This window comes from Bos indicus, chromosome 1 (genome assembly GCF_029378745.1).
Source record: "Bos indicus isolate NIAB-ARS_2022 breed Sahiwal x Tharparkar chromosome 1, NIAB-ARS_B.indTharparkar_mat_pri_1.0, whole genome shotgun sequence".
Lineage (NCBI taxonomy): Eukaryota > Metazoa > Chordata > Mammalia > Artiodactyla > Bovidae > Bos > Bos indicus.
In genome coordinates this window covers 109,117,703-109,130,020 of record NC_091760.1, presented here as the reverse complement: position 1 = coordinate 109,130,020, position 12,318 = coordinate 109,117,703, and the positions used below count along the sequence as shown (strand labels likewise).

The window sequence follows — 12,318 nt, the reverse complement described above, 5'->3', positions numbered from 1 at the left end:
TGGAGGCGTTTGATGAGCTCCTGCCAATTAATGTTCCCTGGAATCAGGAATTTTCTGGTGTTCTCGGGATTTGGACTTAAGCCTCCTGCCTCTGGTTTTCAGTCTTATTCTTAAACAGTAGCCTCAAGACTTCTCCATCTGTCACTGCCAAGGAGGTTCCCTCTGTTTTAGCTTCTTCTGTTTGCTGGTCTCTTCTGTGTCTAATTTCCACCCTGACAGAAGGGGGCGGTGGTGGACACTTTTTTAGGCTCACTTGTTCAGAAGTGCTGTGGGGAGGGAGGAACACTGCAAAGAAGTAACACTGGCCTGTGCGCACAGTGTCTCGTCCACACTGGGTTTGTCCCTGTTCACAGTGCGTGTGCTTTCCCTGTCTACACTGCTTAGGCTCTAGGTTGTTCTGCTGGGAACTGTCTGAGGCCGGCCCTGGGTTGCATGCACTTCCCAGGTCTAAGCTGCTCAGGTTCAGGTACTCGGGTACTCCACAAAGGCACAGACTCAATTGGGCCTGCGTTTTGTGCCCTTCCCAGGTCCATGCTGCTCAGGTGACCAGGTGTTTGGCGAGTGCGGTCGCTGCAACTTATCGCCTCCCCCATCCCTGCCGCTCGGTTTTCTGGGTGTACAACTGGCGCACCTTCTCAGGCGGATGTCGACTGTCCAGAATCCCAAGAAGTCTTGGTTAGCAATGAAGCCTGTTTGCAGTTTGGTAGATGATGCCTCTCTGGGGCCGCGATTGCCCCCTTGCAGCTCTGGCTGCCCTCGCCTGCCTGTCTCTGGAGGGGGATGGGCTGGTCTGCAGCCGGCTAGCTCTGCTCAGTCCTTTGTTCTGTGAGCGGGCCTGGTGGTGTCTTAGGTTAGGGCTTTTTGGGGGTAGCTATCCCACATTCTGGTTTGCTTTCTTAAGTTAGTTCCCTCAGATTGCCCTCGGGGCATTCAGGCTCGGTCCTTACTCTGAGCAATGCAGCCCGTGCCTCCCTGCCCAGCCCCCACTTGCTAGTGGCGGATGCGGGTGTCTGCACTTGGGCATATAATCTGTGGGGTTTAATTATTTATTTTTCCTCCCAGTTATGTTGCCCTCTGAGGTTCCAAGGCTCACCACAGACTCGCTGGTGAGAGTGTTTCCTGGTGTTTGGAAACTTCTTTCCTTTTTAAGACTCCATTCCAAGGATGGATCTCCGTTCCTACCTCTTTTGTCTCTCTTTTTATCTTTTATATTTTTTCCTACCTTCTTTCAAAGACAATGGGCTGCTTTTCTGGGTGCCTGATGTCCTCTGCCAGCATTCAGAAGTTGTCTTGTGGAATTTACTCAGCTTTCAAATGTTCTTTTGATGACTTTGTGGGGGAGAAAGTGGTCTCCCCATTCTACTCCTCCGCCATCTTAGGACTGCCTCTCGAAAACAGGTATTTTCACGACACAAAATGTTACAAACCCTTTAAAGGGAAATTGGGCAACATCCAACAGAACCATGTATGCATTTATCTGTTGACCCAGCAATCCCACTTTAGACTGAGACACCTCTGACAATATAAAATACATATGCATGAAGTTATTTATTGTGACATGATTTATAATTGCAAAATATTGAATATTTAATAAATGCCCCAATATAGGAGAGTGGCTGAATAAATGATGGTGCATACATATGACACAGCGCTATGCAGGTAAGAGAAAGAAAAGAAAGATTAAGATCTATATGAACTGATATGGAGAGTTTTTCAGGATAGATTATTAGGCAGAGAGAAACCACTCAATGACTGACATAGATAACAATACTGTTGTTTTTTTAACCTAAGCCAGGAGATAATTAAAAATTTTATTGTACTATAAATGTATGGTGAATCAGGCATGGTAGAGATGGATGAGAAAGGCATTTCAAGTCAGATATGATACCTGTGATACTTGTCTTTGTCTTTCATGGGCCAGCTGCCAGATATATACACTGAAACAATCTATCAGGGGCAGTCATTTCTACAGATAGATACAGATGTACATATATCTATATGTATAGGTAGAGATATATACACACATACATATATAGGTAGATAGCTATCTGAAACAGATAATTAAAATATGTGGGTTTACATGTATGAATTGAATCATACATTGACTCTGCACTATTTACAGACAAATCATGCTTGAACAGATGACAATAGGTGAACCAGAATCTAGTAAGATTGTTTAATTCAAGATTTTACACTGATCTGTTTAACATGGGTGTGTGCCGACTTAAATTTCAAGATTAGAGTAGGGAAGATTAACTGCTTCCCAGGTTGTAAAATCTGCCATTGCTTCTGTAGAGGTATGCTCATATTTCTCTTTCTATCATTGTTCTTCCAGCAAGCTGGTTACTGAAATTTAATCTAATCTAATCTAATCTAATTTAATTTTGTCTCATCCTTTTCTCTTTCCTCATCTCACTTTGAATTTCAGAGGCAGTTTTATTGTATGGTTTTGCAATAGTACTCATTTTATAGTATTCTATTTCTTTCTTCTATTAAAATTGTAGTTTTCTTAACATTTTTCCTTAAAAAAAGAAAAACACCAACCAACCACGGTACTGCAGGAACTGGGAGCTGGAGTGCCTGGGCACTCACAGGAAACTCTGGATGGAGCACAGAAGGACTGGAGGGGGAAACCCTTTCCATCTGAGATGTCTCTCCTTTGCCATCTACTGACAAAACTTAACTGGGGCCACTTGGCAAAGGAAGCATATTTAAATTATCACAGAAGAGGGGGAAAGGATGAGCTAGAGGTCAGACAGTAAATCTGTAACGGGCATAAGGAGTGTCCACACACACGTCCTATGGCTGTTCCTCTATCAGCTTAATTCTTTCTTAATATATTTGCTCATCCTTTGTCTTTCTCTTTCTCAACATGTAATTCATAAGTATGTGAACATATTTCATTGTTTATATTCATATATACACACACATATGTGTGTGTGTGTGTGTGTGTGTGTGTGTGTATATATATATATATATATATAAAACCAAGAGAGGGAGAGTTCCTTTGTATTTTTTCAATTAGAAGATGTAATATTACTTATTCTTTCATCCGTTATTAAGGAGGAAAAATACAATGATTTTTGCAATTAGACAATAACACAGACTTCCACAACTATAGTAGACAAACAGGCAGATAAATATATAGACATATGGATGAATGAATATAGACACATAAAGAGAAAAACAGAAATAAGTTGAAAGAAGAATTCATACACAGATAACATGTAGTAAGAGAGAGATGTGTGTGCTTAGTCACTCAGTTGTGTCCAACTCTTTGCAACCTTTTGAACTATAGTCCACCAGGTTACTCTGTCCATGGGATTTTCAGGCAAGAATACTGGAATGGGTTGTCATTTCCTTCTCCATGGAATCTTCCCAACCCAGGGATTGAATCTGCATCTCCTGTGTCTCCTGCATTGTAGGCAGATTCTAACTTTATTAAAAATTGAAGTCTGAAGGGCATAAATTTAACCATTGGTATTAGAAATTTGGGGCAACTGTGGATGGCATCTCATAAGGCATTGTACATATCTTTGTTACCCATAAGCCAGCCTTTTCTCTTCTTCATCCTGACAAATTCACCAGTTTAGTATCTTTGGGGCAGGTCCCATCTCTTCAATTGGTTTTCAAAACAGATAGTAATGTGTCAGTCTGGGGGTCTGTGTATGAATGGAAACACATATATTTACTCTTACACTTTACACTCAAGTACTTAGAGCTCTAACAGTCATGCTGGGATCAGAGGCTCTGAGCTCTAAGGTGTAAGAACTTCCCCCTTCCCATTTTTCACTCTTCCCACTGGGGAACCTTGTGTGCTCCTGTACTGGCGCACTCAGATTTACTTTCTAAAGCAGCTTTTTCAAGGGGCTGGTTTTGGTGTTGTCTTATTTGTTTGTTTTTATCTTTTCCTCCTCATTTCTAAGGTCTGTATTACGTATCTTTTTAGTTTTTTTTGGTCATATTGCCTCATATATTTTTTATACTTTCATCAAATTTTACATTAAAAAAAATTAAAAAAAAATTTTTAGGCTGTGCCACAAGGCATGTGGGATCTTGATTTCCCAATGAAGGATTGAACCTGTGCCCCCTGCAGTGGAAGCTCAGAGTTTTAACCACTGGACCATCAGGGAAGTCCCAATTTTTGCATTTTTAATGAATTTTTTCATTCAGTGGAATAGTCATATATAGAAATAATGTAATATATTTTACAATCCCTTTCAGACCTGGGTTCAATCCCTGGGTTGGGAAGATCTCCTGGAGAAGGAAATGGCAACCTACTCCAGTATTCTTGCCTGGAAAATCCCATGGACGGAGGAGCCTGGTGGGCTACAGTCCATGGGGTCACAAAGAGTCAAACATGACTGAGCGACCTCACTTTCACTTTTGTTCCTTCTTTTAGCCATAGGTTTGAAGTAAGTTATATAGTACATTACTGTTTAATCTTTGTTCACTCACTAATTTGTATTGCAACAAACTGCTCCTTCAAGACTCAAGTTTGCCATAAACAAATGAGGAAAACAATAAAATTATTCCATTGGAAGTGTGTAAAATAGATCTAAATAGTTCTTGTGTATTTTGCTATACAATTAAAAGCATTATTTATTGAGCATGCAAACATTTGTTCAGACCTTTAAAAAAAAGTTTGGCTGCAGAGGGTCTGACCCATAAAGACTGCTCTTTGGCTTTAATTATTTTAGATTCAAGGCTTTGTTCCCAAAAGACATTAAGACTAGTATTTTTTGTTCATATTTTTTTTCCGTATGAGGACACGGACATGCTTAAAAATTCCACTGTTACTTCGATATCCCAATAAAGTATGCAAGTCACAAATATGATTTTTACTGATGGAAAGTTCAGCTCAGTCGCTCAGTCGTATCCGACTCTGCAACCCCATGAACCGCAGCAAGCCAGGCCTCCCTGTCCATCACCAACTCCCAGAGTTTACCCAAACCCATGTCCATCAAGTCGGTGATGCCATCCAACCATCTCATCCTCTGTCATCCCTTCTCCTCCCGCCCTCAATCTTTCCCACCATCAGGATCTTTTCAAATGAGTCAGCTCTTCGAATCAGGTGGCCAAAGTATTGGAGTTTCAGCTTCAGCATCAGTCCTTCCAATGAACACCCAAGACTGATTTCCTTTAGGATGGACTGGTTGGATCTCCTTGCAGTCCAAGGGACTCTCAAGAGTCTTCTCCAACACCACAGTTCAAAAGCACCAATTCTTCGGTGTTCAGCTTTCTTTATAGTCCAACTCTCACATCCATATATGACTACTGGAAAAACCATAGCCTTGACTAGACGGACCTTTGTTGACAAAGTAATGTCTCTGCTTTTTAATACGCTGTCTAGGTTGGTCACAACTTTCCTTCCAAGGAGTAAGCGTCTTTTAATTAACTGATGGGAAAATTATGTTGCTAAAATCCAAAATAAGCCTAAATCATTTAGGCTTATGATTATAGTCATATAGTATGACTATAGTCACATGGTATCTTTCCTTATTGCAAAAGCACTTGTGTTTCAAGAGACTTTTAAAATTATGCTTTATGAGGACATCATTTCAAGCTTATGTCATGCTATTTTTCCTTTTAAATGAGTGGATTTTATATTTTGGGCAGAGGAAGTAGATATTCAGAGCGGACTTCCTTGCAAATATATTGCTGAGAGAAATGTTAACAAATGAACAGGAACATTACCTGAGTCCCAGAGCTGAGAGGTGAAAAGCTTGGTCCACACCAGTGACAGTCAAAGGCAAGGTACCAGGCAAAATGTGTGAAAGACATAGATTCTCAGGTCATGGTTGCTAATGCCAAAAGAAAAGGTAAAGGAAAAGAAAGTATTTAAAGAATGATTAGTAGGTGAACTAGCCAAGGCTACCCAGACCTTCTAGTGGATGCCTTTTCATGATCTGGGCCATGAGCTTTGTCAATTAAATACCAAAATGTAAGGGCAATCTTATCTTATAAGTATATCTTATACTACACTACTTCCCAGGAGGTGCAGGTTCCATCCTTTGTTCAGGAAGATCCCCTGGAGTAGGAATAGCAACCCACTCCAGTATTCTTGCCTGGGGAATCCCATGGACAGAGGAGTCTGGCGGGCTACAGTCCATGGGGCTGCAAATAGTTGGACACAACTGAGCACGCGCGCACACACACACACACACACACATACTACTAAAACACATATTTTTTTCTCTTAAAATTGGTACCTCATTCAAGAATCTACAGAATTTTCATTCTGATTATATAAACTTGACCAGAGACTATAAAATATCCATTATGAGTTGATAAATGGAAAAGTCAGACTTAAACTCTAGCTCCAGGATTTAAATCAATTTAAAAATTATTTTTGCCAGACATCTAACACTTTCATTCACACACGTTCAATTTTGAATCTCTAAGTCTTTGCATATGATGTTGCTTCTGCCTGAAAAACCTTCACTCTCCTCCTCCTCAACCTTCTCCATTCTTTGAGATCAAGTTCACTTATCACTCCTCCTGGACTCCCAAGTAGAACCTCACACTCCTCTCTCTTGTCCCACGTTAGAAGCTCACCCTGCTAGTGAAGAGGTGGGGCTGGGGCAGATCCTGGCAGGAAGACACTGAAGAGGACCAAGTGGTTTCCAGCTGGGCTTCTGAGTAGGAGGGAGACAGTGAAAAGTTCTGACTCACACAGCCCTCAGGATGAGTGGTAGGAAGTAAAAGTAGGTGAAGGCTGAATCTAGAGCTTTGATTTTTGAGAGAACCCTACCCTCTTCTCTGCCTACAGGGCTAACTTTGCTCCAGAGGCTGCAGCCATCTCCACACCAATGAAACCAGCTGGTCAACCCAATGGCCTTTGATCCCAGCCAGATGATAAAATCTACACCTATATCCTCATTCCTATTTTTCTATCACTTGGTAATTGTAAGTGATTTGCTTGACTTATAAGAGGTCAAGGAAGATAGAATGAGCATGTTTATTGTGTGGGCAGGAATGGGTTTTTCCAAGTCCATATACTTTTCTTGTTACACCTTGAGCTGGAGCAACTCTCCTTGAGTTTAATGACGTCGTCCCTCCACTTTAGTGTTTTTTCAAGCTGGGTCCTGTACAAGGTGTTTTAAATACCAGAACGCACAAGGCACTCAGGGCAGGTCAATGTCTGGTAGACATCATTTCAGACTTCCATGAAAGTAAGACTAGTTCACAGAATTCCCATATATCCTATACCCAGACCCCCTAAATGTTAATGTTTTTAACATTTTATTTATTTTCCTCCCTCTGCATGCATACATACATACATACATACACATGTGTAAGCATGCACACATACACATTTTTTTAAAGTACTTGAAAGTAAGTTGCAGGTTAAGTTGGTACTAAATATTTCAGTGTGTTTTCTAAAATGATGTATTTTCTCTCTCATAACCACAGTGTGATAGATGGTCAAAATAAAGCAAGTGACACTGACTGGGTATAAATTATCTAATCATAGGCCTTATGTGGATTTTGTCAACTGACCTGATAATGCTCCTTACAACTGAAGAAATTCTAGATCACACGTAGTCAGTGATCATGTCCCTTTAGTCTGCTTTAATCAGGAACAGATCCTTAGTCTCTCATGACATTGACTTTTTGAAGGTGTACTGGGTAGTTATTTTGTAAAATGTCTCTTGATTTGGGTTTGTCTGGCATTTCCTCATGATTAGATCTGGGCATGAGCTTTGGTAGGGCTACTACAGGGTTATGTCCATTTCAGTGCATAATATCAGCAGGCACATGATGTCAGTTTATCTCAGTACTGGTAATATTAACTTTGATCACTTGGTTAAGGTGGTGTGCACCTACCTATCTACCCACCCACACAGCTTTCCCTTACAAAGAGTACATAACAACTCCAGTTTTGTTGTTTTTAGTTCACATATTGGATGGTTGTCTCATTATCTTTTGACAGACCAAAGCCCAAAATGAACCAAAAAGATCATTCTGACTTGCTGTGTGGTCAACATATCATGGAAATCAAAGAGTGGAAGTAGGAAGCCCAGTTAAGGCTGTCGAAATCTTGTGTGAGAAGCAAATCCTCAGAGTCACGAAAAAAAAATTTTTTTTTACACTAAAAAAGTGTATGAAAAAATACACCATAAACATAGTCAAAGGAAATTATCTCACAAACAGCCAGTTTCATCAGTGACAGAAAGCAAAGGACTCATCTGAAAATATAAAAAAGCATATGAAGAGAATTCCTAGAATATGTGACTATTAATCATATAAAGAGGTTGAACCTGCAACTTGAACAGAAATGCAATTTGAGACAACACTATGAGAACTGTTTTTCACTTATTAGATTTGCAAACACCAAAATTCTGATCACAAGGTTGATTAGGGATAGTGCTGGTGGAGTATAAACTGGTATGACTTTAATCAGAACAATTTGACACTATGTAGCAGAAGAACTAAAGAGCCTCTTGATGAAAGTGAAAGAGGAGAGTTAAAAGTTGGCTTAAAGCTCAACATTCAGAAAACTAAGATCATGGCATCCAGTCCCATCACTTCATGGCAAATAGAAGGGGAAACAGTGGCTGACTATTTTGGGGGGCTCTGAAATCACTGCAGATGGTGACTGTAGCCATGAAATTAAAGGACGCTTACTCCTTGGAAGGAAAGTTATGACCAACCTAGACAGTATATTAAAAAGCAGAGAGATTACTTTGTCAACAAAGGTCTGTCTAGTCAAGGCTATGGTTTTTCCAGTAGTCATGTATGGATGTGAGAGTTGGACTATAAAGAAAGCTGAGCGCCAAAGAATTGATGCTTTTGAACTGTGGTGTTGGAGAAGACTCTTGAGAGTCCCTTGGACTGCAAGGAGATCCAACCAGTCCATCCTAAAGATCAGTCCGGGGTGTTCATTGGAAGGACTGATGTTGAAGCTGAAACTCCAATACTTTGGCTACCTGATGTGAAGAGCTGACTCATCTGAAAAGACCCTGATGCTGGGAAAGATTGAGGGCAGGAGGAGAAGGGGACGACAGAGGATAAGATGGTTGGATGGCATCACTGACTCAATGGACATGAGTTTGGGTGAACTCCAGGAGTTGGTGATGGACAGGGTGTCCTGGTGTGCTGCGGTTCATGGGGTTGCAAAGAGTTGGACATGACTGAGCAACTGAACTAAACTGAGCAGTATTTTAAAAGTATACCCCTTTGTCCCAGCAATCTACTTTCAAGAATTTATCCTACAGGTAAATGTGAAATGAACATTGTTTAGGCAATTCACAGCAGGACTGTGTACAGAAGTTTGGAAACAACTTAAGTGTCCATCAATAGAGGACTTGCTAAGTATAACATATTTATAGGACAGAATCCTTTGCATCTGTTACACAAAATGAAGCCATTCTCTTTGTTATATTGTTCTGTTGAAAGAAAAAAAAAAACTGTGGGATATCTCTGGAAAGATACAAAGGAATCTAGAAAAGGTGATTGCTTCCCAGAAGAACTGGGGAGAGGGAGGCAGAAAAGTCTTGCCTTGAGCTCAATTCTCTTCGGTACTGTTTGAATGTCATACTAGGTATGTTTCTCATGAAAAAATGAGCAAAATTTAAAAAAGAATTTAAACATCTGTTGCAGTACACCATTTCAAGCATCAGTCTTTTAAGAACAGTAGTGGTGGAGCTCATGCATGGATTCAGGATATGTTTTGGAGGGAAGCTGACAACTCCAAAGGTGGGGAGTAGATATTGGCACTGAAGTAAGTAAGCCGTTAGGATGAATGTTAGGCTCGTGGCTGGCAACATGTGGAGAGATGTGCCATTTACTTTGCTGGGGGAGCAGCTAGGGAGGAACAGGTAGAATGTGTGAGAGAACTCAAGGATTCTGCTTTGGACATGTAAGATTTGAAATGCCTACTAGTTATCCATGCAGAGATGTTATATAGGCAGTTGAAATAGGAGTCATTGTTTAAGAAAGGAGTCTGGAATAGAGATTATTTAGAACGCATCAGCGTATAAATCAGCACCAATAGAAATATGTAAGCCACACACATAATTTAAAGTTTTCTAGCTGTCAGATTAAAAAGTCAAAGCAGGTGAAATTAACTTTAACATTCTACTTAACCCAATATACATAAATATTATTAATTCAAAATGTAATCAGTATAAAAATTAATGAGATTTTCTTTTTGGTTGCATCTTGAGGCTTGTGGGATCTTAGTTCCCCAACCAGGGATCGAACCTGTGTTCCCTGCAGTGGAAGTGTGGAGTCCTAACCACTGGACCGCCAGGGAATTCCCAGAGAGATAGATTTTTTTTTCATACTGTTTTGAAATCTGGTATTTTATACTTATCAGTTCAGTTCAGTCGCTCAGTCATGTCCGACTCTTTGCGACCCTATGAATTACAGGATGCCAGGCCTCCCTGTCCATCACCAACTCCCGGAGTTCACTCAAACTCATGTCCATCGAGTTGGTGATTATAGCACATCTCAAATAGGACTAGCCACATTTCAAGTATCAACTTGTCACATGTGGTGATGACTACCAATTGGACAGTACAGAACAGTGCTGATATTTAAAGCTATGGAACTGCAGGAGTGGAGGAGAGTCCAGGACTGGATTCGGGAGCACTTGATCAGGTAGAAGAGGAGGAGCTGACAAATGAGATAGCAAATGAGAGCCCACTAAACCAGCAGGAAAACAAGGCAAGAGTATGTCAAAGGAGCCATGAAGAAGGGGCTGTCAACCGCATCAACTGATGTTGAGAAGTGGAGTTAAGACAGGGAGAGAAGTGACCACTGAGATTGGGAAGATGGCATTGTTAATAATCTTGGCAAGACAGCTTTATTAGACTGGGGGCTCCGCCTTCGGAGCTGGAGAATGGGAGGTGCAAGGTGGAGTCGTCTTGTGCAGACATCTCAAAGGCAACATGTTCCAAACTGATCTCTCTTCTCTGGCATCCTCCCCCACTCCCCTCTCCCTGTATTCTGATCTCTCTACTGGGGAGCCCACGCTAGAAACCTGGGAGAGGTTCTCAAGTCCAGCCTTTCTCTCAGACCTTATAAGCTATTATTCACAAAGTCATCCATTTCACCTGTGAAACACTTCGTCTGTTTCCCTTGTCTGCAGACAAGTTGCTTCAGTCCTGTCTGACGCTTTTCGACTCTATGATGGACTGCAGCCCACCTGCCGCCTCTATCCATGGAATTCTCCAGGCAAGAATACTTAATGGAGTGGTTTGCCATTCACTCCTCCAGTGTATCTTCACAACCCAGGGATCGATTTCACGTCTCTGCAGTCTCCTGCATTGGCAGGCAGGTGCTTTACCACTAGCGCCACCTGGGAAGCCCATTTTCCTTGCTCCATCCTTATTTCCCCAGGATAGGCCCTCATCACCTCTAATCTTCCTAATATTTAGTAATCCTCATTGTTATTCAACCTCTAGCTTTGTCACCCTCAAGAGTTCTGTCATGAAGCTTGGCACCACCACAGGTCTGGCGTCCTTGCTGCTCTGCTAGAAATTTCTACCTTGCATGGCTCCTCATGAAACAAGCTTTGTTGTTCCTACTCTGGAGTTCCCTCTCTCATTCCCAGATCAACTCACTCACTCACTCACTCACACACACACTCAGTTGTTTCATGCTTACAACTTTATTATCCGTAACGCTCCCCTCACCTCTATAACCCACCCCTTCATAAAGAACCAAGACTGACTCATTGTTATTAACTCTAGTTTAGGTATGAACTTTAAGGATCTTTAGTACTCCTCACCCCCTCCGCCGTCATTTTCCCCTACAGCTGGTTAAACGGTACACTTACTCTGTTTCCCAAACGCCTTTCCCTGACTTTCCGCTAGAATTCAGTGCTCATTTCAGCCGCAGTTCTCACTACACTCATTCATTCACCATACTGTTCTCTAAGGTATCAGTTTCTGTCGCTCTCTGCAACTAAACTGTGAACTCTTTGAGGTCCGAGAGCTTGTCACATTCCACTTAGTTTTCCCAGTACCTGAAACGTAACTTGACTCATCATAAGGTGCTCAATCAAGGTGTGTTATTAAGAGCAGCCAAAGAAGCTGCGGAGAGTAATGCTGAGAGGAGCGCTGCGCGCGTTCTCGCCTCCTTCGCGCAGGTGGGATCGCGCAGGAGGAGCCTGGCGTCGGGCCGGAGGGGAGGCCCGCACTTCCTCCGGAGGAGCGGCGTGGAGTCGGCAGTGGGAGCAAGGCAGGAAACGAGAGAACAGCGCGGTCTGCGGAGGAAGGGTAGAGGCCCCCCGCCTAGAAAGTTGCGAGTGAAGAACTCACGCTGCTATTACCCTCCAAGCCCCTCCGGCCCGGCCTACCGAGTGAC

At 41.9% G+C, this 12,318-nt stretch overlaps 1 long non-coding RNA gene across 2 annotated transcripts in view; it reads right to left on the bottom strand.

Moving 5' to 3' along the window:
- LOC139176363 (uncharacterized) overlaps positions 1 to 12,313 on the bottom strand; it is a 70,464-nt gene extending 58,151 nt beyond the window's left edge. For both annotated transcript variants that reach the window (XR_011560782.1, XR_011560791.1), the window contains exons 1-2: positions 11,978 to 12,313; positions 5,698 to 5,804 (exon numbers count right to left, since the gene is read on the bottom strand). This is a non-coding gene — a long non-coding RNA (uncharacterized lncRNA). The remainder of the gene's footprint in view (positions 1 to 5,697; positions 5,805 to 11,977) is intronic.
- Between the last annotated feature and the right edge of the window lie 5 nt (positions 12,314 to 12,318).